The sequence below is a fragment of the Plutella xylostella genome, chromosome 22 (assembly GCF_932276165.1).
Source record: "Plutella xylostella chromosome 22, ilPluXylo3.1, whole genome shotgun sequence".
Classification (NCBI taxonomy): domain Eukaryota; kingdom Metazoa; phylum Arthropoda; class Insecta; order Lepidoptera; family Plutellidae; genus Plutella; species Plutella xylostella.
The window spans coordinates 1,564,939-1,592,030 of NC_064002.1; the positions used below are offsets into that span (position 1 = coordinate 1,564,939).

At 36.3% G+C, this 27,092-nt stretch overlaps 1 protein-coding gene across 2 annotated transcripts in view; it reads right to left on the bottom strand.

The window, feature by feature from the left end:
- LOC119690398 (cAMP-specific 3',5'-cyclic phosphodiesterase-like) overlaps window positions 1–27,092 on the bottom strand; it is a 168,686-nt gene that overhangs the window by 26,492 nt on the left and 115,102 nt on the right. The window contains exon 1 of one of the 2 annotated variants that reach the window (XR_005253580.2): window positions 21,442–21,822. The exons of the other annotated variant lie outside the window; for it this stretch is intronic. The gene's annotated coding sequence lies outside the window, so the exon portion shown is untranslated. Of the gene's footprint in view, window positions 1–21,441; window positions 21,823–27,092 lie in introns of those variants that run through there. 2 annotated transcript variants of the gene reach the window in all.

A 27,092-nucleotide genomic window follows, 5' to 3' on the forward strand; every position in this document is an offset into this window, starting at 1 on the left:
GATGGTTTATCTAAAGAAGATCTGCTAGCAATCATCGCTTCATTACGGAGTGAAACTGGCAAATCGAATCCAAATGTTATACCTAACCATCATAACAATGTTATACCGGAATTTGACCCTAACAATAAGTCTCAAAACGTAGATAGATGGCTAGGCAAAGTAAATGAATGTAGATCTATTTACAACTGGGATGAGAAACAGACAATCCATTTTTCGCTACAAAAGCTGACAGGATTAGCGAAAAAGTGGTACGAATCACTGTCTTCTCTCAGTTTTACATGGGATCAATGGCAGATGAAGTTGCGTAAGGCTTTTCCCAGTGATGAAAATTATGGGAAAATGCTCGAAGAAATGCTTGCAAGAACGTCTCGTTCTGATGAGAGCTTGCGAGAATATTTCTATGAAAAATTAACGTTGCTTAGTCGCTGCGAAATTATAGGACGCAAGGCAGTTGATTGTATAGGGTACGGTATCTCGGATATGTCTGTGAGAAATGGTGCCCAGGGTCTGCGATGCAAGGAGCCAGAAGAATTGTTGTCATTTTTGGCATCTCAACAGGTCAAGACTAATGTGCCACATTCGACAAGCACCATAAAGAAGCGGGATTCGCGCAGTACGAATCCCGGGCCCTATTATAGGGGCAATAATATGAATGGCCCAACCATGCTTTGCTTTAACTGTAAAGAGGCCATTCGTTTACCACGTGCCCGAAACCCATAGTAAAATGTCAGAAATGTGGTCGAGTAGGTCATGACTATGAGAACTGTTTCAGAAAACCTCTGTTGTCGCATAATACAGTTGAGAAAAAGACACTGAAGATAGCAGTAGATTCACAAGATAAATTAACTATTAATGAAGTCGGTTCAAAACCTGGGCCCCTTTCAGCCCAACCTTTGCTTGGCGTAGATTTACCTAAAAGCACTCCTCAAAGTATTAAAAAGTTTTTCAAGGCAATTACCGTAAATGGTGTTGGTTTGAGGGCTTATATCGACTTCGGGAGTGATTCTAGTATTATTCGAGTCTCGGATGCAAAGATACTTGGCCTGACTGAACATGTTGAGCAGCTGCCTATCATAAAAGGTTTTGGAAATTCGATTATACATCCAATTGCTAAAGTAACGGCACAGTGTAAAATCGATGAAGTTGAAGCTGAAATAGAATTCCTGGTCGTTGATGATCAATACCTACAGATGCCCATTCTGATTGGGCAGAACTTTACAGAGATGCCTTCGGTTACAGCGTTAAAGAATAGCAATGAGCTATTCTTCTATTTTAGCCCTCAAAGCACAATGGATGCTACTTCAGAGGATGATAAAATAATCAAACTATATGTTTGCAATGAAACCAAAGTAGACAAAGGGGGTATAGTAGAAGTTTACGCGAAAGAAAACATAACTGGTGATGTTTATGCTGACGGTAATACTAATTTGTATCCGAATCAGGAATATCATTTCCATAGAGGTTGTTACAAATTAGTAAATGGTAGAGGTTTTATATTTGTATCGGTACTCGGTTGCCATACTGTTTCATTTAAGCCAGACTTATTGCTAGCAAGAGTAAGTCGTACTGTTGAAGCAGACATAGTTGAAGTCAATAATATTCAATCAGACGGTTCTCGGGAGCAGCTTCCTTTAGATCCATCAGACATAAAGACTGGTAATGGGTTAAACCCCGCAGAGAAAGATAGACTTTATAGTCTATTACAAAAGTATCGCTCGTGTTTTGCGACCAACTTAAGTGAATTGGGTTGCACAACTCAAGCTGAGATGCGTATCGAGTTAAATGACAACAGACCAGTTATTTATCGGCCGTATCGGATGTCTATACACGAACGTGAAAAAGTTCGAAACATTGTAGAAGAGCTGGTACAAAATGATATTGTGCAAGAATCTGAGTCAAATTATGCTAGTCCGGTGATTCTTGTGAAAAAGAAAACAGGAGAAGCTCGGCTATGTATCGACTTTCGAGCTCTTAATAGCAAAACAGTAAAGGACAAATATCCATTACCCTTGATTGAAGACCAAATTGCTAATTTAAGCGGTAACATGTTCTTCACTACATTAGATTTGGCCTCGGGGTATTATCAGATTCCGATGGCTCCAGAAAGTCGCCATTTAACAGCATTTGTTACCCCAGATGGCCTTTATGAATTTAAACGGATGCCTATTGGCTTAGCCAATGCCCCAGCACTCTTCCAAAAAATGATTAATAAAATTCTTGGTTCAAAAAGGTTCACCTCCGCTTTGGCCTATATGGATGACCTTCTTGTTCCTTCGGTATCCATTGAAGAAGGGTTTCAAAGGTTGGAAGAGGTTTTGCAACTGCTAAAAAGCGCAGGACTGACATTGAAATTGTCTAAGTGTAGTTTCTTTGACACCCAAATTGAATATTTGGGTTATGAAATCTCGGCCCATGGTGTGAAACCGGGAGAGAAAAAAATAGAGGCAGTAAAAAAATTCCCTGTACCCAGAAATGTCCACGAGCTTAGACAATTTTTGGGCCTGGCAAGCTACTTTCGGAAGTTCGTAAAAGGGTTTGGTGAAATAGCGAGGCCTTTGACGTGCTTGCTTAAACAAGATGTTTCTTGGAAATGGACACAGTCTGAGCAAAATGCTTTCCAAACTCTCAAGCTAAGTCTTTCAGATCGGCCCGTGTTGGCTCTTTATAATCCAAAATTAGAAACAGAACTTCATACGGATGCGAGTTCCTTGGGTTTGGGTGGCATTTTAATGCAATGGCAAGACAACCCACGAGTGTTGAAACCAGTCGCCTACTTTAGTCGACAAACAACCATTGAGGAACGTCATTTTCATTCGTACGAATTAGAGACGCTTGCGGTGGTTTGTTCACTAAGAAAATTTCGGCCGTATCTATTAGGAGCCAAATTTGTAGTGTACACAGACTGCAATGCTATAAGACATACGTTAACCAAAAGAGATTTAATTCCTCGAATAGCAAGATGGTGGTTGCAGATTAGCGAGTACGACTTCGATATCGTTTACCGCCCTGGATCGCGTATGAACCATGTTGATGCGCTGAGTAGGAATCCTGCCACGCAACCCATTAGTTCTAACTCTAATGCTGATGTCAGTGAATTTCCCTGTGTATTAAAAATAACTACAGAAAATTGGTTACACACACTACAATTAGCTGATCCCGAAGTTCTAAGAATCTCTAAGATTCTTAAACCTGAGACTGACGAAGAATCTAAAGAGATAAAAAAGAATTACGTCATTAAAGATCACCTTGTGTATCGAAAAGTTAATGATCAATTGCGTTTAGTGGTGCCTCGTAATTCCAGATGGCAAATTTGCAAGATCAACCACGACGATATTGGTCACTTTGGCTATTCTAAAACACTTGAACGAATACAAAGCCAATATTGGTTTCCAAAGTTACGGAACTTTGTTAAAAAGTATGTAAAAGCATGCATTGAATGCGCTTACAATAAAGATTCCGAAGCTAAAACTCGGCGTGGTCACTTACACCCAATTGAGAAGAAGGACATTCCGTTCCACACGATCCATTTAGATCATGTTGGCCCATTTGTTAAAAGCAAAAAAGGGAATAATTACATCTTGACTATCGTTGATGGTTTCACTAAATACCTTTTTGCAAGACCTGTCAAGGATGCAAAAAGTAAGACCGTCATTAAGGTACTAGAGGGAATATTTACAGATTTCGGTACCCCTATAAGAATCATATCGGACCGTGGAACGGCATTCACTTCGTCACAATTTAAGAGCTTTTGCGCAAGCAATGGCATTCGACACATTCTTAATGCAGTAGCGTGCCCACGGGCTAATGGACAGGCCGAGAGGTTTAATCAAACAATCCTCACCGCTCTGTCTACTCAGAATTTTAACAATGATGAGCGTGATTGGGATGTCCAGGTAGGAAAAGTACAGTGGGGTATCAACAACACTGTAAATGCGTCGACTAAAAAAGCTCCTACGGAGCTGTTATTTGGTACAAAATTAAGCAACGCATCTGAAAATAAATTGAACAGTGTTGTTATAGATTCTTCTGACATTGTCGCGATAGATAATCGTGATGAATTGAGACGTGAGGCTAGTGACAATATTAAAATATCTCAAACAAAACAAAAACAGTATTTCGATAGTAATAGAAAACCGGCTAAAGAGTACAAGGAAGGAGAATTAATAAAAATTACTAAAGTAAGCTTTGCTAACGACGGAAAAAGTAAAAAACTACTTCCCAAATTTATAGGTCCTTTTAAAGTTGTCAAAAGCTTAGGAAATGACAGATATCAGATTGCCAATGTGCCGGGTTTTAGCAAAAAGCGATCTTATGATACTGTTGTATCCGCTGATCGAATGCGACCATGGATTAATGTTGATTCTCTCGAAATAGTAGGTGATGATTCTGTTACAGATAATAGTGATTCTAATTGAATATGATATATGAATAGTTCATACGTGTTTAAGTGGTATTTCTAATAATGATTGTACTGAAATGGAAATATGTTTAATATAAATTGTTAATAATTGATGTTAAAATAATGTATTAATGCGAGTGTCATGATGTTATTACCTGTTTAAATCTATCATAGTACCTATATGCAAACATTTATAATTAGTAACTTCAATTCTGTTTGATTGTTATGTAAGAATTGCGATTTTTGTTTAGGTCGTGCTCCGGAGAGAGCACTCATTCGGATGGCCGAGTGTCATGATTCACGATTATGGAATTGTATTTTGTAATAATTGCACTATTTTTGACAATATAACTAAGCGATTTATTATTATATTTATTATGATCATAATATATAATAGCGTGTAAATGACTTCACAGTAACTTGTGTCAATGTAAACAATCCATAGAAACAATTATTCATAAATTATATTATAAAATAAGCATTTGAGATTCAGAAATTGTATGATAATTAGTGTTTTATTGTATAATTAATTGTTAAGGATTAATTGTTTCCGTTTATCGTATAATTAGTTAATTTCTTATTTGAGTTGAAAAGGCGGGAAAGGAAGTTGCTTGGACAGTGGCGCCCTCTGGAAAAAGTCACAGTTAAGCTGGTGAGGCGCCACGTGCAGGCAATCTTTCCCGGGTTTTCAAGCCGAAAGGTGCTAAAACTGTAGAGCGTGGTGAAAAGAGTGAAATATTATTTTCAAAGAAGGATACGCCCGTCAGAACGTTTTGTCAAAAGAAAATGGCACCCGCGCGCTGGCCCTAAATTCATACAAATTATGACAGATTTATAAGGTTTTAGGGCCAACGCGAGGGTGTCATTTTCTAGAGCGGTTGGGCCTGTCCTTACGCTAGTAATATATAAGTCAATGGTCGTGAGTTTAAAAAAAACTTATTTACCTATCTTGTTTATCTGTCAGAAATCCTTATTCCCAAATACAATTACCTATGACACATCTATGTCATAAGAAATAGTGCGTAAAGTCGTAGTGAGCCCTCTGCCGCTGATCCCCTAAACCACACCACATTAATGCCCGACCGTTCCTTGTTTGACTTGGATCCTCGTCAGGGCCAAGTGGTCTGACTTTGACCTCGGGCCGGCAAATGTGCACTTTCGTCACGGCATCGACGGATTGACGAGGGTGACCGTTGATTGCGAGTGATATCAGAAGGTGTGTCTTGTGTCAGAAGGATGATTAGCTAAAAGTTTGCTAGTATAAATTGGATCTTCAATTAATAATTAAAAGTTTATGTTTATGGTTATGGATCATTTTAAAAATTATATAGGTGAGGGAAAAAGGAGTGTAAGTACATAATTATATTGTTTGAAACTCACAAAAAAAGCCAGTGTCTAGGTAATACGTACCCTACTACAAAATAGTTTACTACAAAAATGATAGTAACAGTTAACGTTTACGCCATTTACGCACGCGTTATCTTGTTCGTGATTAATAATGTCAACATGCGACTATTATATTTAGCTCTCGAGTCTGTCGACTGTCCCGACATGATATCCAGATAAGATCATCGATTATTTGTTAAACGTAATCAGTTAAAATGACATCGCAGATAACATTACGATAGTAAAACGGGATTGGTCGGCTAAGATAAGAAAAGTACATTTATCTCTGTTTACTGTTTACCAGATTATTCAACTCATGACTTTAGTTTAAATTAGATACTTTAAAGCTAGCAATCACTGCAAAAAAATACGTAATTCTTTTACGCACTAAATGCAGACATCAAATGGCCCCAATTTTTTAAACATTTGATTTATAATAATGTTCTGTTAAATGTACTTTAGTGACATACGGCGTCTTTCCCGTTTAGAAGTAATTTGGTGCTATTGTCAGTGGAACAGATACGATGTCCATCGCTGACACACGTTTAACTTACAACACTCATATTTATCCGTGAGGGTTTAGCAGCATTAATCGAATTAGGTTGGCGCTTGGCATCTTCTCGATCACAGCATGAAGACATAAGCTGATTTCCTTAAATAATCTGCAGTTAAGTGAGTGACGTCATCCCCACACCTCTAGTGCTTCAGTCCCCCTTGGGAAGGGAAAGCAGGGGAAGGGGGGGGCAGAGAGGTCACTCTATATAACGAAAAACTAAGTTTCAAAGCGCTGTTGCCCAAGCCACGACTCTATCTCGTTGTGTTAAACGTGCCGATTGCACGACAGCTCTCGTTCGTTCGTTTTTCGTCAGTATAGAGTAACCCTCAAGCACCGTTTTTAATTGGCGTTTATTGTTAGCAGCTTATGAGCTAAACGTTGGCGCATAGGGCACATGGGTAACGGTATTTGCAATGTACGCAAGAAAGGAAGAAGTGGAAAGTTCATAGCGTGGAAAGCTTACATTTTATAAAAATGTGGCTAATTTTAATTTGAAAATATGCACCTGCATACGTGCATGTTTCAGAAATATGAAGGTGACTACCAGTTATGATTTTTGATGTTTGCCTTAAACCATTGTATAATCCTAACTACGAGCACTAGTTAGGTACTATTATTATAATTATTATCTGTGCTAGTGAAACGGCGATAGTCGACCAAATCATTATAATATTATATCCATGATCATTGACAAGTCCTGAGTCAGGAAAATCTCTATTGCGGTGGCATTCCCGCCATATTGAATTTAAAACGTCAATCAGACGATTATTGGGGCGTCTGGGGTATTGATTTTGACGTATTTTCCACCAATAGCCAAGCTGCTTCTGTGGAATATATACTATTGAACTACACTCACGGGCAATGAAAAGGTTCCATTGAGAAAAGCAACAAATTACTTCTAAACGGAAAAGGCTAACTTAATGACGTCTTCTGAAACATTGAAGTACATTGAACAGAGCCTCAGGATATTACCAACTAAAAATGGTAATATTTTGATCCAATTGTAAATTGAATATTTGAAAAAAATGGGGTCGTTTGATGTCGGAATTTTTTGAGTGGAACTTTTTTATTGCCCGGGAGTGTAGTTCAATAGTTGAAGTCGCCATCTTTGGTGAAATATAGGTACTAGTACTTGCGAGTAAATCCTGTATTTCAGTGGTGAAAGCAATCTATGTCCAGCGATAACTCAGCTATTATGGTAGTGAATAGTAGTCGTGTTAAACCAAAGGTCTCTAGCGGGTTAGATTTTAAATGTTCATGTTATGCCCAAATGCTGATTGCCGTAAAGGAATACACTCGAAAAAAAAGTAGGTAGGTAGGTGGTAAGTACCTACTTCCACATAATATTGGGTAGTATTAATTAAGTTCAAGAGATGGGGCTGAAAAATAACCAACATACTTAATTATGTTTGTGCAACATAAACAAAAAAAAACACTTCCCATAAGCAGGAAACAGCCTTCGGAACCGGAAGACTACTCTAGCTTTACAAAAAAAAACGATCGAGAATTAATCTCGTTTAATGAAAGGAGATAGGGTCGTTTTTAGGGTTCCGTAGCCAAAATGGCAAAAACGGAACCCTTATAGTTTCGTCATGTCCGTCTGTCCGTCTGTCCGTCTGTCCGTCTGTCACAGCCGATTTACTCGGAAACTATAAGTACTACAGTGATGAAATTTGATGGGAATATGTGTTGTATGAACCGCTACAAAAATATGACACTAAATAGTAAAAAAAAGAATTGGGGGTGGGGCCCCCCATACATGTAACTGAGGGATGAAATTTTTTTTTTCGATGTACATACCCGTGTGGGGTATCAATGGAAAGGTCTTTTAAAATGATATAAAGTTTTCTAAAAAACATTTTTCTTAAAGTGAACGGTTTTTGAGATATCAGCTCTAAAAGTCGTAAAAAGTATGTCCCCCCCCCCCTCTATTTTTATAACTACGGGGTATAAAATTCTAAAAAAAATAGAGGTGATGCATGCTAATTAACTCTTTCAACGATTTTTGGTTTGATCAAAGTATCTCTTATAGTTTTTGAGATAGGTTGATTTAACTGTAATATTATATTTGCTGCTACGGAACCCTTTGTGCGCGAGCCCGACTCGCACTTGGCCGGTTTTTTAATTATTATTTTTTTATTTATTTATTCTTTTATCGCACAATATACAGAAGTGTATGTACAATCAGGTGGACTTGATGCTAAAAGCATTTTCTACCAGTCAATCTGCTTTACAAGCTTAGCTTTACTAGCTTTCCAAAAAAAATATGATCGGGAGCCCGTTTAATGAAAGGAGATAGGGTCGTTTAAAAAAGATAGGGTCGTTTTTTATTATTATTTTTTTAATTTATTTATTCTTTTATTACACAATGTACAGAAGTGTATGTACAATGCAGTGGACTTGATGCTAAAAGCATTTTCTACCAGTCAACCTGCAGGAGGTACAGGGAGCAAATTGTATGGGAGTGCCAAAAAACGGAGCAGCGCAGCGCTCTGAAACTTAGGGTGACTTGCACCAAACATTTAAGCGAGATAAAATCTGTTGCTCTCTTTCTTTGACAGTATGCTGGATTACTGACTGAGTACGACACAATTGATTTAATTTCGTTTAAATATTTTGTGCAATACAACCCCTTTGTTTTTTTTTGTAGATAGATAGAGTACTCTTTATTTGTACACCAAGAAATACTGAATTAAGTAAATAAAAATATAATATAATATACCTAATTTAATTAGGGTACAAAAGGCTGTCTTATCGCGTTGTAAGGTGGAGTGACCCCCGGGTTGTTTGTGAACGTATCAGACTGTCCGTTTCGCTGCAGTAAGGGATACGCGATACGGGATTGTATCAATTTCTAATATTTACTTTCCGAAATTAAATTTTCATACAAATCGCCAGGAGTATTTTTGTTTACAATCTGCACAGTTGAAATTTATTTCATGTTTATTAAATATAATCTGACTGGAATAAATATTTTTATGCTGGAATTTTAAAATAATATTTTATGAAGGTAGGTATAATACGAACTTACTTACCTACTAGAGACTTGTAGTTGTTAGCAAACTCATAACTCAAATAGCTATATCTCTAAGCAATGCATCATGTTTACACTATTCTTTATCTATTCAGTATTCATGTTCCTCTTTGTACTGTTCATTGAACTTGTATAATTTTATTATACTGTGATTTATAATAAGACGTACATGCATAATCTAAGAATGATAAGAACGCTTATATTTACACCCAGATTTGACATATAAGAACATTTTCATTGAATTTACGATTCCATCAAAAATAACTTCATCATCTCAAAATTTATTGCATCGGCAATTTTTGTAAAAAAAATAATACTGCGAAGGTCTTTACACATCTGTTTATAATCATAAATTCTACGTCCCGTCACGCAAAGTGTAATAGGTACCTAGGTGTTCTGTTCATTATCCTTTAGGGATTGAATCTAAAGTCTAGCTAGATAAATAAATAAATAAATAGATAAAGAGAACTGAAACGTGGAACTTAACATTTACCGACGTTGTTTAACACCCATTAAAAACGGTTATTATTGTTAACGTGCTCATAAAACGTAAAATACAAGCGAGTGAGCAGTATCGACACATTCAGCGGGTCACTCTATGAACCACGGAGTTTCTTTCTTGCAACAGTGCAGCGATCATAAGATTCGAAACCTCCGTTTACGTTGCGTATCGTCAACTGTCACTGTCAAAATGTAAGGCAGATTGTTAGTTCCAAAAGTGACATTTGTTTTTCTCATGTTAGGTGGAATTTCACCAAACGCTAAACGTATTTAGTAGCCTGCCACCTGTCATACGTCTGTCAGTTAGTACAAAATGTATTTAAAATTTGATTCAAATACTGTTTTATGACGTTTAGCGTTTGGTAAAAGTGACCCTTAGTGTAGTTTCGAAAATAGTAGTGAATCCTGTGATCGCACCTCTGATTGTATGACAGCTCTCGTTCGTTCGTTCGTTTTCTACGCAAAGCTAGAGTAATCATCCAGGTTCGCGTAAGTGTGGGACGTCCCTAACGGGCCCAATGATCATTTATTTACTTGTTAATGGTGCACGTTTAAAAAGGTGCTGAACGAAAATCGAACACGTTATTTGATATTCAAGGAATCGGTGATAAAAAAACGAGTTTATACGCGAAATGCAAATCGAAGAACATTTTGTTAGGTTTTTATCGGGAATTGAAAGAATAAACGGTACACGAGTATGGTTGTTGCAATTCAGAAAGTTTTTTTCTGATATTTGTATATATAAGTGTTGATATTCTGGTACATAATGTGTCTAAGTCCAAAGCGATTTGGAGGTTTTTACCACATTCAGATGTATTAGGATAGGTAGGTTACAGCCTTCTAGTATAACACAGAAACATGGGCCAACACTAGAAAAAGATCATTAGGGCAAAATGTAATGGCAAGGGCAATATTTATTATTCTTGCAATGTCCACGTACCGTCTTGCTTTTCTTTATTTCATTTAGTGCCAATTTCTCCATAGTCGGTTATCTAACCGACCAGGGATCGGTTAATCAATTATGCGTCATCTCCATTTGAAATTCTTGACAGATGTGTCAAAATTCAACCACTTATACTTGGTTATGCTCTAACCGACTATGGAGAAATTGGCACTTAGGGTTAGTAAGCGTTGTCGGACTATAGTGCTCTTGATTAATTTCATAAAACAGTTGTTTTATGCAGTTGCTAATCATGATAACATAGTCATGGGTGGTGTAGGCGCAGTAACCTACATCCTACTACTGATAAGAACATTTAGTTTGTTAATGTACATATTGTTCATAACAATTATTTACTGTACCTAAGCGTACATTGTGTTTGGATTTTGGATTGCAATGACCTAGTCCTACCTATAGTCTTTGTACTTATAAGTAATAAAATTTGCTAGATGAGCTGGTCGAATCTGGCTATTTTTATTTTATCCTCCTTTTTTAAGTTGATTTATTTAATTACTCGTGAATGGAATTTTTCAAACTAGGTACCTATGAAGTGCTTGCCATATTAACGAATTTTGAGTTTATAAAATCATTTGTTACAATAGATATTAATGAAAGAAGAAAGATATGAATGAACTCGACTGTACCACTAGTTACTAACCGGGCGTCAGCCGCTCGTCTCTCAATTAAATAAAACTATAATTTTATCTTATCGTAGAAATAGAATCACTGGTTTGCGAACACACCGCGGCACGCGATCATCATTATCATCGTAATCACTTATCATTTGTCGACACTTAACTTTCTTTATCAATTTTTTTATAGGATAAAAAAAGTTTATTAAAATTCCGCGCACCGGTTAATTAGGATTAATTCCCGGGGGAATTTTCACATTTCATAAGGAAAGAAATTTAGGAACATAAAAATTTTGCTTAGCAGTACTGCTCTTTATATTGGATCTTGCATAATTAGTGGCAACGAAGCACAAAGTTAGGCCTCAGAGTGCCAAGAATGCCTTTGCATCGAGCTCCGACTGAAACGTTAATCTCGGCCCTATACTACATAGAAAGGTGAGGTAATTAAAAAAAACTTATCATTTAGGTATTGTGTTTTCACAGTTAAGCCATTTGGTATATAGCATCTTGTACAGTAACTTTTTCAAACAAAACAAGATTGCGATGGTCCCTGAATTTTGTATTTTGTTAACCCAGAGTTGCCTTTCCCGTTTTCATAATAATTGCGAACGCCAAATAAACAAAATTTTACTATGTAATTTAATCAGAGATACAAATTACAATAATAGATCATGCTTAGTGAGATTTCCTCAAATAAGGAACTGGGCGATAAGGCTATTATGTGCAAAGCAAAAAACTAAAATAACATTCGTAAACACATTACATAACATCGGAGTCATTACATAAAACATAAAGTCATTAGTATAATGCACGGTCGTGATCGTGACCTTGACTAATGATTTAAAACATCTTCGTAAGTAGCAGTAGGTAGGTAGTAGTAGGTACTAGGTAGTAAAGCGTACTTGATACTTAAACTACGCGAGCAAAACCCACGCGATGAAATACAGGATGGTATTATTTTTTTACTACGACTCCGGCGAGTTGTTAGTAGATAAAATAATCATACGTATAGAATTTTATAATCGTGTTTTCGGCAAAACGTTAGTCGGCCGGATAAGATTCAGAGTCTTGTGGTGGACTGAAAATAGTCATAAGTAGATACCTAAGTACCTACTTTTTTAAAACAAGAATCAAACATAGTTCTGTATTATAGTTTTACTATAGTTATAGTTTTTTTAATTAGTCAACGTGTGTAACGTCTAAAATGCATTAACGGCTTCTGCCTTCAGTCTAATATTTTTGTGTTATGCATTAGTGTAGGACATTCAATAAGCCTGATGAAGAACAAAAATAACTAACCACGCAATGGAGCCATCTTCACATATTTCCTGTAGCGTGACGTAAATTCTGAAGCAGATAAAAAACTCGAGTCGCGATGCATAATTTTATCAGCCTGTATCGCCATTGTATCGATTTCTTAACCGATATGTATCAACATTGTATTAGATTTCTTGACTTATTGTGATTAGTTTCATATCTATTCATGTTCAGTTAGAAATACCTAAGTATATAAATGTCGCAGGCAACTGGTTTAATCCCCTGTTTGATTGAACCACTAGCCCGTTCATTGGATGGCGCTGTTCAGTTGTATGACTAGGCCGAACGTTGATTGTACAAGCGTCACAAAACGTCCAACTAGTTAGCTGACTTAAAATCAGTCAGGTGGTGAATAAAACAAATATGGCGTCTAACCGCTAACAGCTGACACAAAAAGCACCTATATTGTTAGTTTTTTGCAAATAAATTAGCTTTAAAGTGCGTTATTTGTGTTAAAATAGTGTGACAACATGGATTTACCTATTATTACGCCGCGGGCGGATAGTTTTAAATAAAAAAAGTGGCGAAACTGGATAATTATGAACAACAATATGAAGGTACGTTTATTGTTATTGTTTAGTTCATTTGTGAGATAAGAGCTTTGTAACATAGTATTTTTGTTGACTCTTGTCTGGTGATGTTCACCCTAACCAGACATTACAAAGTTGCTATACTATATCCCATTCAACGACTTCACTGAATGACGTTCAGTCAAGACGTCGAACGTTACAATCAACGACTTGACGAGTTGTCCTTTAGTCATACAACTGAATACCGCCATCCAATGAACGGGCTAGTGGTTCAATCAAACAGGAGATTAAACCAGTTGCCTGCTACATAAATATTACAATGACGACGTAGTTTTTGAGACGGGTGCCTACTTATTTATACGGCAGCGTATATTTTAATCCTATAGAAAATTACTAAACCTGTGATGGGTAAGTACAAAGTAGGTACATAATATAATTTAATCATAGGTACATAGGTATATTGGTTACACATTTTTAAACTCATTGTTATTAAAAATGACACCATTTCGTAACACGCAGACCAATATAGACACAAAAATTATTTATTTATTCGTATGTAAATCTCAGTATAAAATGTGTCACAAACACTGTCAATGAATTATACATACGCATCTCTCGGATTGTTGATTATATTCATGGGATATGCACAATGCTACACAAATACAACACAGGGTATAGGTATTCTTACTTCATACTCTGGCGTTTTAGCGTGAGTGTTTGTATAATTATAACACCTGTAGATTTGAGTTATTTGTAAAGCCGCTATATGAACGTCTCTTGTAGACATTAACTCCCTGCTTCCTTCATAAACCAGATGAGAAAATCCCAAAAAATTATGTATACTTAACCTAAACAACGTTAAAAACCCTCGAGATTCAATTACTCCGATCAGCCTATTGAAACTATACCTATCACTATCATAAACACAAATATCCATAAACTTATCGTATCCCAAACAAATTATATTTATAGATTTACTTACCGTTATCTAAGAAGTGTTTGGCATATTGTGATATTTTAATATTAGTAGCACGCAAACAATTAACCCATATTATAACTTTTTGGACCTTTGTATTTGAATTCAAATTAGCGTATTAAAAACCTTGCATTTTTAATGGGCCATAAAATTTTCATACACGTTCGCAACAAAGCTTTTTACGTAACTTTTTTTTAAAGTAACATTTCCTGTTAATGCACAAACTCTATTCAAAGTTGTAATAAAACATTATTTTTTTTCGGATAATGAAACATCTATACAGACTGCATAAGTATTATTATTAATTATTAAGGGCTGATTTTTCAATGGTCAGATAAATGTTATCTGAGGAATAAAATTGTTACTGTCACTGTCTAATACAAACATTCAGATGCGACAGCATCAGAATTATTATTATTCTTCAGATAACCTTTATCTGACTATTGAAAAATCAGCCCAAAAGCTGATGCTTACCCTATCTGTAACATATAAATGACAAAGTGACTAATCAACAATCAGGTAGCCGACACGACACGACAGTGACACCTGTATTTTTAACGGCCCGGGGCTTGTTTATTTTACACCGATGTCGAAAAACCTGTCGCTGTTATCAGTTCACAATTTACGTTCACACCGATTCTCGTGACGGGTCCCATTGGCCCGCTGCGTATCTGATACAGCCCTGGAGGGTCACTTTATACTGACGAAAAACGAACGAACGAGAGATGTCGTGCAATCGGCACGTTTAATACGAGATACAGCCGTGGCTCGCGTAGAAGCGTTCTGAAACTTAGTTTTTCGTTAAATAGAGAGACCCCCTGGATACGCCCCTTACGTGACGGGCAAGGACGGTATAAATATTCTCGTTGACATGGAGAATTTAAATCCTCAAGTCCTGTCCTGTGTGTAGCCTTTTATTTTGAATAGATTTGATGATTGTGTTTAATTACTAACTTGAAGTAAATTTTTCGCCATGTGAGTGCCTTCTTTTGAGAGTCTGTCATTAACTCTGTGGGCGAGACCTCAATATAATTTTAATTGTATCTGATTGCACGAGATCTCGGATAAGGTACATAATCGTATTTATTTTTCCCATATGAGTTTAAAAACATAAATAGCAGATACAGAGAGAACCGAGCAATTTTGAATGCGCGCTTCATGAGACCAGATTATCGCGGTCATATATCTTCCCCCCTTTTGCCCCTCTTCGGATTAGCCGACCTCGAGGAAGCCACTCGTCTGCGAACCACCCCGCCGATATATTACACCTATTGAGCTGCCAATACACATTCCAAATACGAAAATCAGCCTATTTTCAACAGCCAAACAGTTTAACAGTCATTCGAACGTTTTGAATTTAAAATTCGAAACTCCGCTGACGACCTCGATTATTAAGAGCATGAGATGTTAAAAACCTCTTTGCTCTTAGGCCCAGATAAATAGTCGTTGCTTAGCACTTGCTCAAACTAATGCTTAGCCAAGTACGACTTCACCTGAACTAAGTCGAGTTGCAATGAGTCTCTAAAATAGACACTATAGTGCCACAAACTTATCTGTTCCGGTGAGAGCGAACTAAATTGGTCCATACCTCATTACTTACTGTACTAATGAATTTCATATTGACATAGATTATATGGACCAATTTAGTTCGCTCTCACCGGAACAGATAAGTTTGTGGCACTATACTTAGCGTTTGCTCGGCTAAGTCACTGTCTTGGAACCTGTTATGTCAAATCTGCGTCAAATATATATTTATTTATCTGTGGTCATGGTTTCATTCCGTAGTTTTAAAGCAAATTTGGTATAAATGTGGTCTGTGGATAGCCTGAGAGCTTAGAATAATAATTTCCTGAGAGTGTGGCAGATGTGACAATAGACAAAATTGTATGTATGCTAAGCAAGGGCCAAGTCTTGACAAATGTGAACTCGAACTCGGCTAAGTCAGAGTGCGAACTTACTGGCATAGTCTGTGCTCAAGTAGTGTCTATTTTAGTGAATTCGTGTTCTTAGCATGTGCTTAAGCTAAGACTCCGTCTTAGTTTCGTCTATTTATCTTGGCCTTACATTCGAACAAAGAGAATATCACCACTGTGTCAGCAAAAAGGTAGATTGTAAGATGAGATATTCAGAGCAAAAAATCCGAAAGTTTTTATCTTAGTCCTTTCGCCGTGAGCCTTCGAGAGTAATTGGTGTTTTATGGTATTCGCTAAAGCTTGCCCCGAAGTAAAACAAAGAGGTTTACGAGATTGGTAAAGGTTTTTAGGAGAAAAGGGTCAATGGTGTTACAACTCTCACTCAAAATTATGTAGCTCGCTTTCATTTCATTACACTGGTAGGGTACCTTTTACTGCAAAAATATGGAAATACGTTTTTTTGTTACATTTGGTTTACTATATATCCGACTAGCCCAAGAATGTGATAACAGCGAATAAATGCCAGCATGTGACAAGTGACACCGAATATACAGTGTCTCTTGTGAAGTAAAAAACGCTTATAAAAGGTGAACATTTGACATTGTGACAAGGGTCACTGCTGGCGAAAACTCACTGCCTTGGTTCGGAAATATCTCCGTTCCAATATAAATTTATGACCAAAAACCCCACGTTAATAAATTATTGGTTTTCGTAAAGTTACTGTCTAAAAACTGTCGCTACTGCGTTGGACAGCGAATTAATTTACCTTTAAAAAGATTTTTGTTTATATTGTGACTTTCCAGAATCCCCAAATAGCCGAACGGAAAAATAATTAGGTTTTTTGTTTTTTTAAATAACATAAATAAAAATACATATGATATGTTTTAAAGTGTTCACAGGTTTCGTTAATACCTATACAGCAACGGTTTTTTACCTGAGTGTAGATTTTATTTGTAAGAATGGAAGTTGAATGTTTGTAGTTTATACCTACATATAACGTATTTTTATTTAAATAATACCTTATTTAAATAAAACTAATATTTACTTATACGTATTTTCACCATCTTATTCCACCTGGCAGCGCATCTGTTTCGCAACTAGAAGCTCCAAGTCAGAGAGAAGTTTAAAAGTTCGGGATAACATCTTTATCGGTCCAGGACAGTCTCCTTTGCATAATTGTGTTAGCAGTTGCGAAAGTAACATCACAGAAAGATGTTCATTTTGTTTTCGTTTCGGGTTAAGTTTCTATTTCTTAGAAAAACATAGGCCTCAATGGTCTATTCCGACTCGCACAACGGTTTCATATATATCAGAATTCCCACGGGAATGAGTTAAAAGGTCACCGCACATATAAGCGTGACTTATTTTGAATAAGTTCGGTTGGAAGATTTGAGATTTTATTAATAAGTTTGTACATAAAACGGTTTGACAGTAAACAAAATGCGGAAACATTTTGCTTTGTTTTTGTATGTGACACACCATCCTGTTCCTATATCGGTAGACTAACGTGCTGTGTGTGTGTCTGAAACTTTTCCCCACACTGCACAGTGTCATTTTAAATGGTGTCTAATGAAGTAAAGTCTGGGACACAAAATTACAGGCTGAAGCTCAGTCTTCGCGTGTCCGTGCCTCACAAGACTCAGACCACATCAAAGGAACGTACAGACTATGCACTTGTTGCAAGAGAAAATTACTACACAATTAACTTTTTTACTATACCCTTCTAGAGCAAGTAAATGAAGTCTAATCTACTCAGCGTAGGGTCGACATGGAAATTAAGCAAAAAGTAAGTCAATATTTTAAAAATCTCGGAAGTGTAATAAATTAATGTCAAACTTAGTTCTTACATTTACAATACTTATGACAAGAAGAGTTTATTTTATTCCTTAGGAAATCTTTCCACAATGTATTGTGGAAAGCGAGGTGCCGCCACAAAAAATAGTATATTTTAAAAAGAAATAAATGGACTCCCATTATGTTTTACACCTAAGCATGTTACTTGTGTGTGTGAATATTTATGATAGGATCCTTATTACATTATACCCTACGTTCGCGCAATGATAATACATTACGGTCTTACTAAGCTTACCAGACCACGGTATACTATTAGTATTATGCACACATATAAATAAACTAAATTTCCTACTACAGAGCTACTATTTGTAGTGAAGTCATCCCCTTTTCAAAATTTACTACTTACCTAACTTATTCTACTCTAACATGTAATATAACCTTAAATTAAAAAAAAAAACAGAAGAAGCGTAGCTCATCTATCAAACATCTGTCACATAACATATAAAAGTTATGTCAGATTGTATCGAAGAGGATTGTCGATCGACAGTGGGACGCGGTGGCTATCGTATCTGTTCTGTATCCACAATAATTTATATAATAAAGTCATCTTCTCAGAGGGTTATAAAAAATATATAAATTTTGCTCTTTGTTAGGAGTTCTATATATATATATATATTTTTTTTTAATAAGCATAACTATGTTCCTAGTAAAAGTACCTATATATCGCTTTCCAATATGACCACATTGTTTGCCCTACAAAACGGCTATTCTTCTGGGGAAGGGACATTTCGCTATATTTAGATGTAATTGTGCCAACAGCAGTAACCGTAAACGGGACTACCATTTTGTTTTTATTAAGGTCCCTTTAAAGGACTATAGCGAGGGATCAACCAACTGTGGTGCCCTTCTAAATCGTCCACCCCAGATTCAATGATTTATTAAAATAATTAAGACGTTTTATAAATGTATTTTTGAACAGTGACTAGCATATAATTATTAAGATTTCTATAAATTACATATTTAAGATAAGATAAGATAAGATATTCTTTATTTGCACACAAAAATATGGACAAAAATACAAAACTTAATCTAACACATATGTACAAATGGCGGTCTTATCGCTTAAAGCGATTTCTTCCAGACAACCTTTGGGTGGAAGGATATTTAGATGTAAAGGGTAAAGTGTAGCAGGAATAAAGAATATACCATAAATATTTAATATACCAAAACATACTACCTAGAATATATTTACATACATAATTTATATACCTAGCATCATAATATATAACATATTAAAATATATATTAATATATAATAAACTACATACCATGTAGTTTATTATATACCATATACCATATTTATTTAGGACATAAAAAAGGAGCAACCCGTAATGCAAACTACCTAAAATAGTTTTATAAAATCTTATCACTTATACACTGCCGGGCAATGAAATAGTTCCACTGATATAACACCAAATTACTCCTAAACGGAAAATGCTAGCCTAATGACGCCTTCTGCAATATTGTAAAATATTTAATAGCGCATCAGAATATTCCCATGTAAAAACTTAAATATTGTAATAAAAATTTAAATTAAATGTTTTTTTAACCCCAAAATTTTGCTTCTTATCTTTTTTTATCCATGGCTTCGAAAATAACACTATTTAAAAGAGTTTGCATAAAAAAATGTTTGCATAATGAACTTATATTTCATTAAACTTTTTAATTCATGAAGCTAGGTTCTATATCTTAGGAGATATTAAGGTGTTGGTCGGCATTTTGCGGGTGGAACTATTTCATTGCCCGGCAGTGTAGGTAGGTAATTCCCACCGAAACAGTTTTGACCAAATTTTCAGTTCGTTCAAAACCAGTCAAAACCTCAGTTCAGTTATATTATTTTAAAATGCTTTCAGGTTTCACATGTACAAGTCACCAGCTAATAAGCCTAATTGGTTAGTCTAGCACTCATTTAGTCTGTGACCTAGCGGTGACGTGCAACATACCTACTCCTACCAGAACGAATTAGCTTATCTTTATGCAAATAAAAGACAGTATTGAGACCGGAACAAATCAAAATGTATTCATATCTACACAGAAATGATTGATCCATAAAGTTAGTTATTTACTTAAACATGGTATTGGTCAAACGCTAAGATGAATTCATCAAATTGGTGTAGTAAGTAAGTACCTAGGTATTTAATGCACTATAATATGTCTCGATCAGTCCTTCAGGAAAACCTAGAAAAAATAAGAGGTCTTTTTTCCCACGCATTTACTGACAAAAGTAAATTCTAGGTTTTTCAATCTGATGTAATCTCTCTCCGACCGAACAATGAGATAAAAAGTCAACGGCATATTCTTGTTTGAACCATTAAAATGATGCTATTTACGTACGTTTGATAAGAGATCTAAATCTTTAGATACAAACAGATCTGCAGATTTTGACCTAACTTTCTTACCTACGAGTTTGACTTTTTACTTAGCAATTGAGAAGAAGGACTTTTCAGAAGGATTTATTTTCGATTGCTATTTTTTACGTACTTAAGTACTTACTTACATTGGTAACAGAGTGAACAATATGCTAGGTAGGTATACTTAACGCTTAATCTAAGTACATGAAATATTTTTACCGTCTGTCTAGGATATAGAAGTGTGTTCCTCCCTGGTTCCTCCATACATACATAGATTTCAAAGTATACCTATATGTAATATATCATTCTAATAAAATATACGAGTGGGACCACACTATTAGCCCAAAGGCTATCGCTTGAATAGTTAAAGCTAACAATAAATGTAGATAAGAAGTTACAATAAAGTTGTTAGAAATAGATTTATGATGTTCACTATCATGTTATTGTAATGTGTAACTTTCTATGAATAGCAAATGATTTTGACCGAGATGAGATGTGATGAGATGAGATACTTATCTACTTAAGTACTTACTGATAATGTGATAAGTAATATTATTTATAAATGTTCTGGTATAAACAGATGTTGATAAGCCATACGTAGCGTAGGTGTAATAAAATAACAATAGTTGAAACTAAAATGCGATAAACAAGTCCCGGCGGCTGCATATTAGGCGGACCGTGACCCGCACACATTGTTTCTTGCCCGAATAAAGCAAGACCGCGGATGTACAAACCCGTTTGCTATTCATAGACACAATCTTACTTTTTGTTTTGATGGGCACACACAACAATATCAGTGTTTTGAACAACTGATTGTCTTGCCGCCACATACGGCCGTCTAAACTTCAAGGCCGCGCGGCTCTGCAGGCCACATCTCCGGACCACATACGAATTGCAAATAATTAATCCACTTGTAGCAGGTAACTAGCTACCTATTGTTCGAACGCACGCTAATGCGTTCAATAGAACTTCCGGCTTTAATTGGCCGAGAAACCATTTTTCCATAACTGACACAAACCTAACGCGAGCACGGTTAATTTTTAAATCACCAACCACTGTCACTAATTTTCTTTTTTTTCTTTAACACCACATTCCACAGTTTAGGTAAACATCGCGTTTTTTCGCGGGTTTGTGTTGGTGTGGCCGGCGGGAGGCGCGCCCGCGGTCGAGGCTGGTTGGAGACTGGAGCGAGCGAGCGTGGCTCGTCAGTCGCCACGAGCGGCGTGGGCAAGCGAGCGGAGCGCCCGTCGCTCGACCGTGCTGATGCATCACTATGTTGCTCGCCTAACTTGGAATTTCAATTTCTATGAATAACTTAACGGTAGGTGCGGGAGAGGAGAAATTATTAACTTATTTGTGACGGTGTGGGTGTTGAGTCGGTAGTTAGTTTGTGGTTGAGGTGAAATTAATGTGATTTGTTTTCGAACGTGGCTTTGGTAGTGCGTAAATTTAATATTACTTACGTCTATAATTGCCCGTTAGGTAGGCAATAATAATAAAAGATAATGTATTTATTTGGATATCATAACTATTCATTATTAATTATTAAACACAATCTTAAAATCTTCCGCTCCATTGCCGCTACAAGAAACATAATCTTAATACCTATTCTCATTTAAATAACATTTTAAGGCATCCAAGTCATGAGTCGCAAAAAACTTTAACTTCTCAAACAATAACGATACAACGGTTATTTACTAGGAAGTCTATGCCAACCAAAACAGCCGACCGACTCCCTACAAACCCTTCATGAACCATGGTACCACAGCTCGGTGTCATTAGCATTCTCCGGCGGCGGCGGCGAGGCTCGTTTCAGCGACGCATCCACCGGGCGCGGCGACCTGAAGGTGGACCCTGGAGGCTTACTCTACAGGGTGTTGCAAGAAGGGTATACTAAGCCGAAAGGGGGTGACTTGGGGGGTCATTCTGAACAACTTTTGACCTACAAATTTTGAAAATAGACGAAAAATTCGCGCATTTCTACATCTTGTAAAACAAAAGTTGTTCAGAATGATCCCCTGAATCACCCACCTTCGGCTTAGTATCTCATTTTTGCAATACCCTTGTATATTGACGAAAAACTAACAAACGCAACTAATGCAACAAGATAGAGTCGTACATAGGTACTCCTGGCTCGCGCAAAAGCGCTGCTAAACTTAGTTTTTCATTATACATAATATAGAAAGACCCCCCTGACACTGCCGGCTGCCCGACGCACGTGTGGCGATAGGGTGATAGGGTCAGCTTCATTAGTTACTGGTTTATTTCAAATACCATTAGACAAAAGGTCAATCTAAGGTAATTTTGTGAGTGGAACAGTTTCATTGCTCGTGAGTGTAATTTTGACCTGTAATATGACTGTGTTTGCTCTGATGATGGGGTGGTTGTAATGGGTTGGGTGTTTTAACAACGTCAAACATGATGAATAGCATGTATCATTAGATCATTAGTTATTAGGTACATGAATTTACACTGGTAGCGATTCTGAAGGCACCATAATTTAAGCAATGTCAAAATTTCTATTTTTGAAATTCAACTTTATTTGGCTTTTCAATCACTTTCGCCATACCATATTAGTCTATGGCCATACATATCCAAAATTTAAGTGTTGACATTACTTTTATGCCTTTAGAATCGGCGTCACAATTTACGACGTTCGGTTTTTTTCTTATAATAAACATAAGCAACTATTAACACCCACCTATTAACAAAAAAAAACAATCGGAGATGATGTAGGTATATAGATATAGGCTAGTAGGTATATACTTTTATAAGATGCAAAGTCCAATAGTACGTACATATAAGGATTGCTTATGTTAGCTTTGTATGTATGGAAATTAGATAAAATTGAGTTACGCCTTATAAAGTCCCGCATGAGTCGTCAAGTCGTCATCATAATGAAGAGGCAATTTAGCAATATATCTGTAGCTGAACTCTCCCAAAAGTATAACAGAATATTATATATACCTACTATTAATATCAAAATAACGTGTTTATAATTAAATTATAATTATTACGTACATAGATCTCGATCGATCGTAGGCTCCATGCTTTTATAACTGAAATGCAAATACCACCCGTCCCTTTCGTTATTTAAAATTTGACGATTGCCAGTTCCATTCCGTTGCTTGTATGTATGAAAAAAAGGTAAATGCCATTACTCATAAGACTAGACCTACAGAGGTTTAATCGCTGCACAGCTCCTCTAGCATCAGTAGCAAGACTAAATATAATTCCTACGTTGACGTCTGTTGGATTCGAATCGAATCTTCGAATCGAGTGTCAAGTTCGAGCTCCCAACACTGTCCCATCACTCTCATGGGACGGATATCCAATCTGGCTGAGAAGGAGAGTGCAGGACGGACTGTTTCCTGGTAATTGTGTATCTCCCGACAAACTAGATAACTCGGAATTAGAAACAACAGCATTGAAAATCACATTCTGCACTAAAACATATGTAAAAATGCAATACGTGTACACCTTCCTCTTCTACTCAATAAGTCTCTCACTCACCCAAAGGTTGCCTGGAAGAGATCGCTTTTAGCGATAAGGCCGCCTATTGTGCTTACTCCTTTTGTTATTTAATGTATGTTGTGTGTTTTGTTCAATAAAGTTATATTGTATTGTATTGTAAAACTACTTTGGTAGATACTCAAATCACAGTGATCTGAGGGCAGATACTTAGGAGCGGGAGTGCTAAAGGAGCCTTCTCAAGTGACGTGACACCAGTTACAGTTCCTTTAAATACTAGTATACATAAACAACATCTAATCAGATATCCTATAATGTAGTCAGCGATGAGGCTAATCTGACTGGCCAATTCTTTTCATACAGTGTCAAATCCTGATCTAGCTTTTATGCTCTTCGATATGATAAAAATAGGATTAGGAGCTAACCCTATTTTTTTACTCTTTACCCTCGCTCGCTCGATGCTCTATTATTTTTAAGTTCTTAATAACCATAAAAAACTAAATGCCGTTTGAACTATTAACTTTGATATGAAGTGCGTGTAAATGGAAAGTTAGCAGTTAAAATTTACCCAACAAGCTTAAAATTTTATTGAAATTTTAACCGCCCTTACCGGCTGATTTTGCAGAGCAACCTCGGCGAATAAGTATGGATTTTCAGTAAAAGCCTAGTCAATGACCTTCTCGATATTACGAGCATGTGCGCTAAACATTGTAGTTTGCTCCTTCGATAATATCATCACGACACCGCCTCGACACACGGGTGCCACGATACTATACTAATAAAATGTACCTATGGTTGATTCAAATCGCATCACACACAAACCTATAGATGTTTGTGTGGGAAGTGCTGTTAAATATGTATTTAAATGTTTTTATAAATAAGTAAAAAAAACTTTGGTGGAATTTCACCAAACGCTAAACTTATTTAGTAGGTAGGCTGTCAAACGTCTGTCAGTTGGTACAAAATGTATTTAAAATTTTACTTAAATTACAATTTTAAATACGTTTAGCATTTGGTAAAAGTGACCCTTAGTACTTGAAATACGACATAATTATGCTTTCATCCTACAGTGACAAGAGTAGCTTATTTTCTTCTTCTACTTCTTTAATTTCTTCATAGACAGGCACATAGATAATAGACTAGGGTTACAGATTAGTTATCATTCGCTGACTGCACAGTACGAGTACAAAATACAATTTTGTTACGTCAGTCAATGAGGCTTCTTTCAGCGAGCATGCTCTTACAGTAATAACAAATTGTATACAAACTGTTGCCAAAAATGATTAAAGTAAAATCGGACCTCCACGTACCTATTAAAACTAGTTTACTGGCGTATACCAAATATTCATCATCAACATTGTAATAAGCGATAGGAGTATTGCTTGATGATATTTTTTTTTATAAACTCGTGTTTTTGTCAGAATATTCCAAGTTGTATTTAGTAGAAGCGTTTCACTGCTTAGCTCCACTCTCAATCTCATCGACATTCATTCTCTTTGTCACGCGACCGATGACGTCACCCGCCCTACGTACCGTCGGCAAAAGAAGCGAATCATTTTCAGTATTTCAGTTCCTACATAAGTAGGTAAAAATGTTATACGTCCAGATTTTTGTACAAGTTAAATAGTGGGTGATGTAGGTATTTGAAACCCCCAAATATGCACAATGGTTCCACTCGGGAGAGCCAGGTGCAGGTACTTACACCCCCACAGAGAATAGAATAGAATAAAACTCCCAAAAATTTTACGACATCCTGGTCAAAATTTTCCAAAAACATACCCAGGGTAAAACTTCCTTTTAGATCTCCCATAATGTCCCTAAAATACCAAAGTTAACTACCATGAAATTTAGTATGGTTAATCGACAAGAGCCATTAATTAATTTGCTAGAAGGAGATCACGCACTTATATTTAAAAGCCTATTTTTTTACTGTGGACTGACTAGACAAAATTTTGCACATAGGTACATGCACTACAAAATAAACTCAACGGAAAATTCGAAAAATATCTAAATGAGTATAAAAATATTATTTTTTAGTCTGACAGTATTTTATTTGCCCTTGATTCCTTCAAGGCATCTCTTAAATCACAGCATAAAAAATATAGTGAAGGAATTTCACGACAACAAACGCACACAAACACTGATAAAATAGCAGTTGATACACAGATAGGTATCTGTGTGTCACACTTTTATTGACGAAAAAGTTAGTGCAAAAACTTTTTTTTATGTAAGTAAACGATCTAAATATTTTCATTAGTTTATGCATTTCTGGAGTAAACAAACAATTTCCTGGATACGAAGATGTTTCATTTTGTATTACAGTTTACAGCTATCCATTATTCGCCCTGATGCCGCCCCGTAATGTTTACAGATAATAAAACTTTATTGAGTGTAAACCTCAGAATGCAAAATACTCATAGAAAATACATTTGAGAAGTATTGAATCTCCCAATTTAATTGGTTACATAAATTAAATAAAAATAAAACAATTTGATTTCAGTGTAGTATAGGTATGTCAAGTTTGTAAAAAAATAGTAGAAATTATTAATAGGATGCAACCATAATGAAAGGAGCCCTAGAATGGAAATCCCAGTCTACCAGCTCATACCTGGAAACGGTTCATAGTCGTAGGAAAGTCGTGGCCAGAGCTCCACTTGCTGGCCACCGACAGAGAAGGATGGAAGCGCCTGGTGTCAGCCCCAGACTCCTCGGAGGAGTAGCGGGGGTGAAAAGAAATAATATTTTGACGTAAAATTTATAAAAAAAACACTAGGTTAAGTATCTCTACCCATGGATAGGTTAGGTATAAGGAGATAGGAGATTAGAAAAGGATTTGAGGTGATGCGAAGCTTTTTCATCTTCTTTTTGTAGTATCGTGAATGCTAACGTTAATCATTCCAGCCACTGTACCACCATCGACACATTGGCAATTAACAATGCTTAAACACGATCGCAAGTTACGTCAGATTTGATAACATAAAAAATAAGCAATTTTTATAGAATTCCGGTTCAGGGTCCCTCTGCCCTTGCGAGCAAACACGAATCAAAAAGTTAGTATACGTAGTTATGCAGAAAGAATAACCATTAAACGCATCTTCTTGGATTATTCTACATTCTGGAGCATGAATAATAATTAGATTGTTTCTAAAGTCATACCTACTACAAATACTATGTTAAGTGGTAGTAATGTGAGACAATGAATGATTGTTCGGCCAATTCCGTGGCAGTTTTTA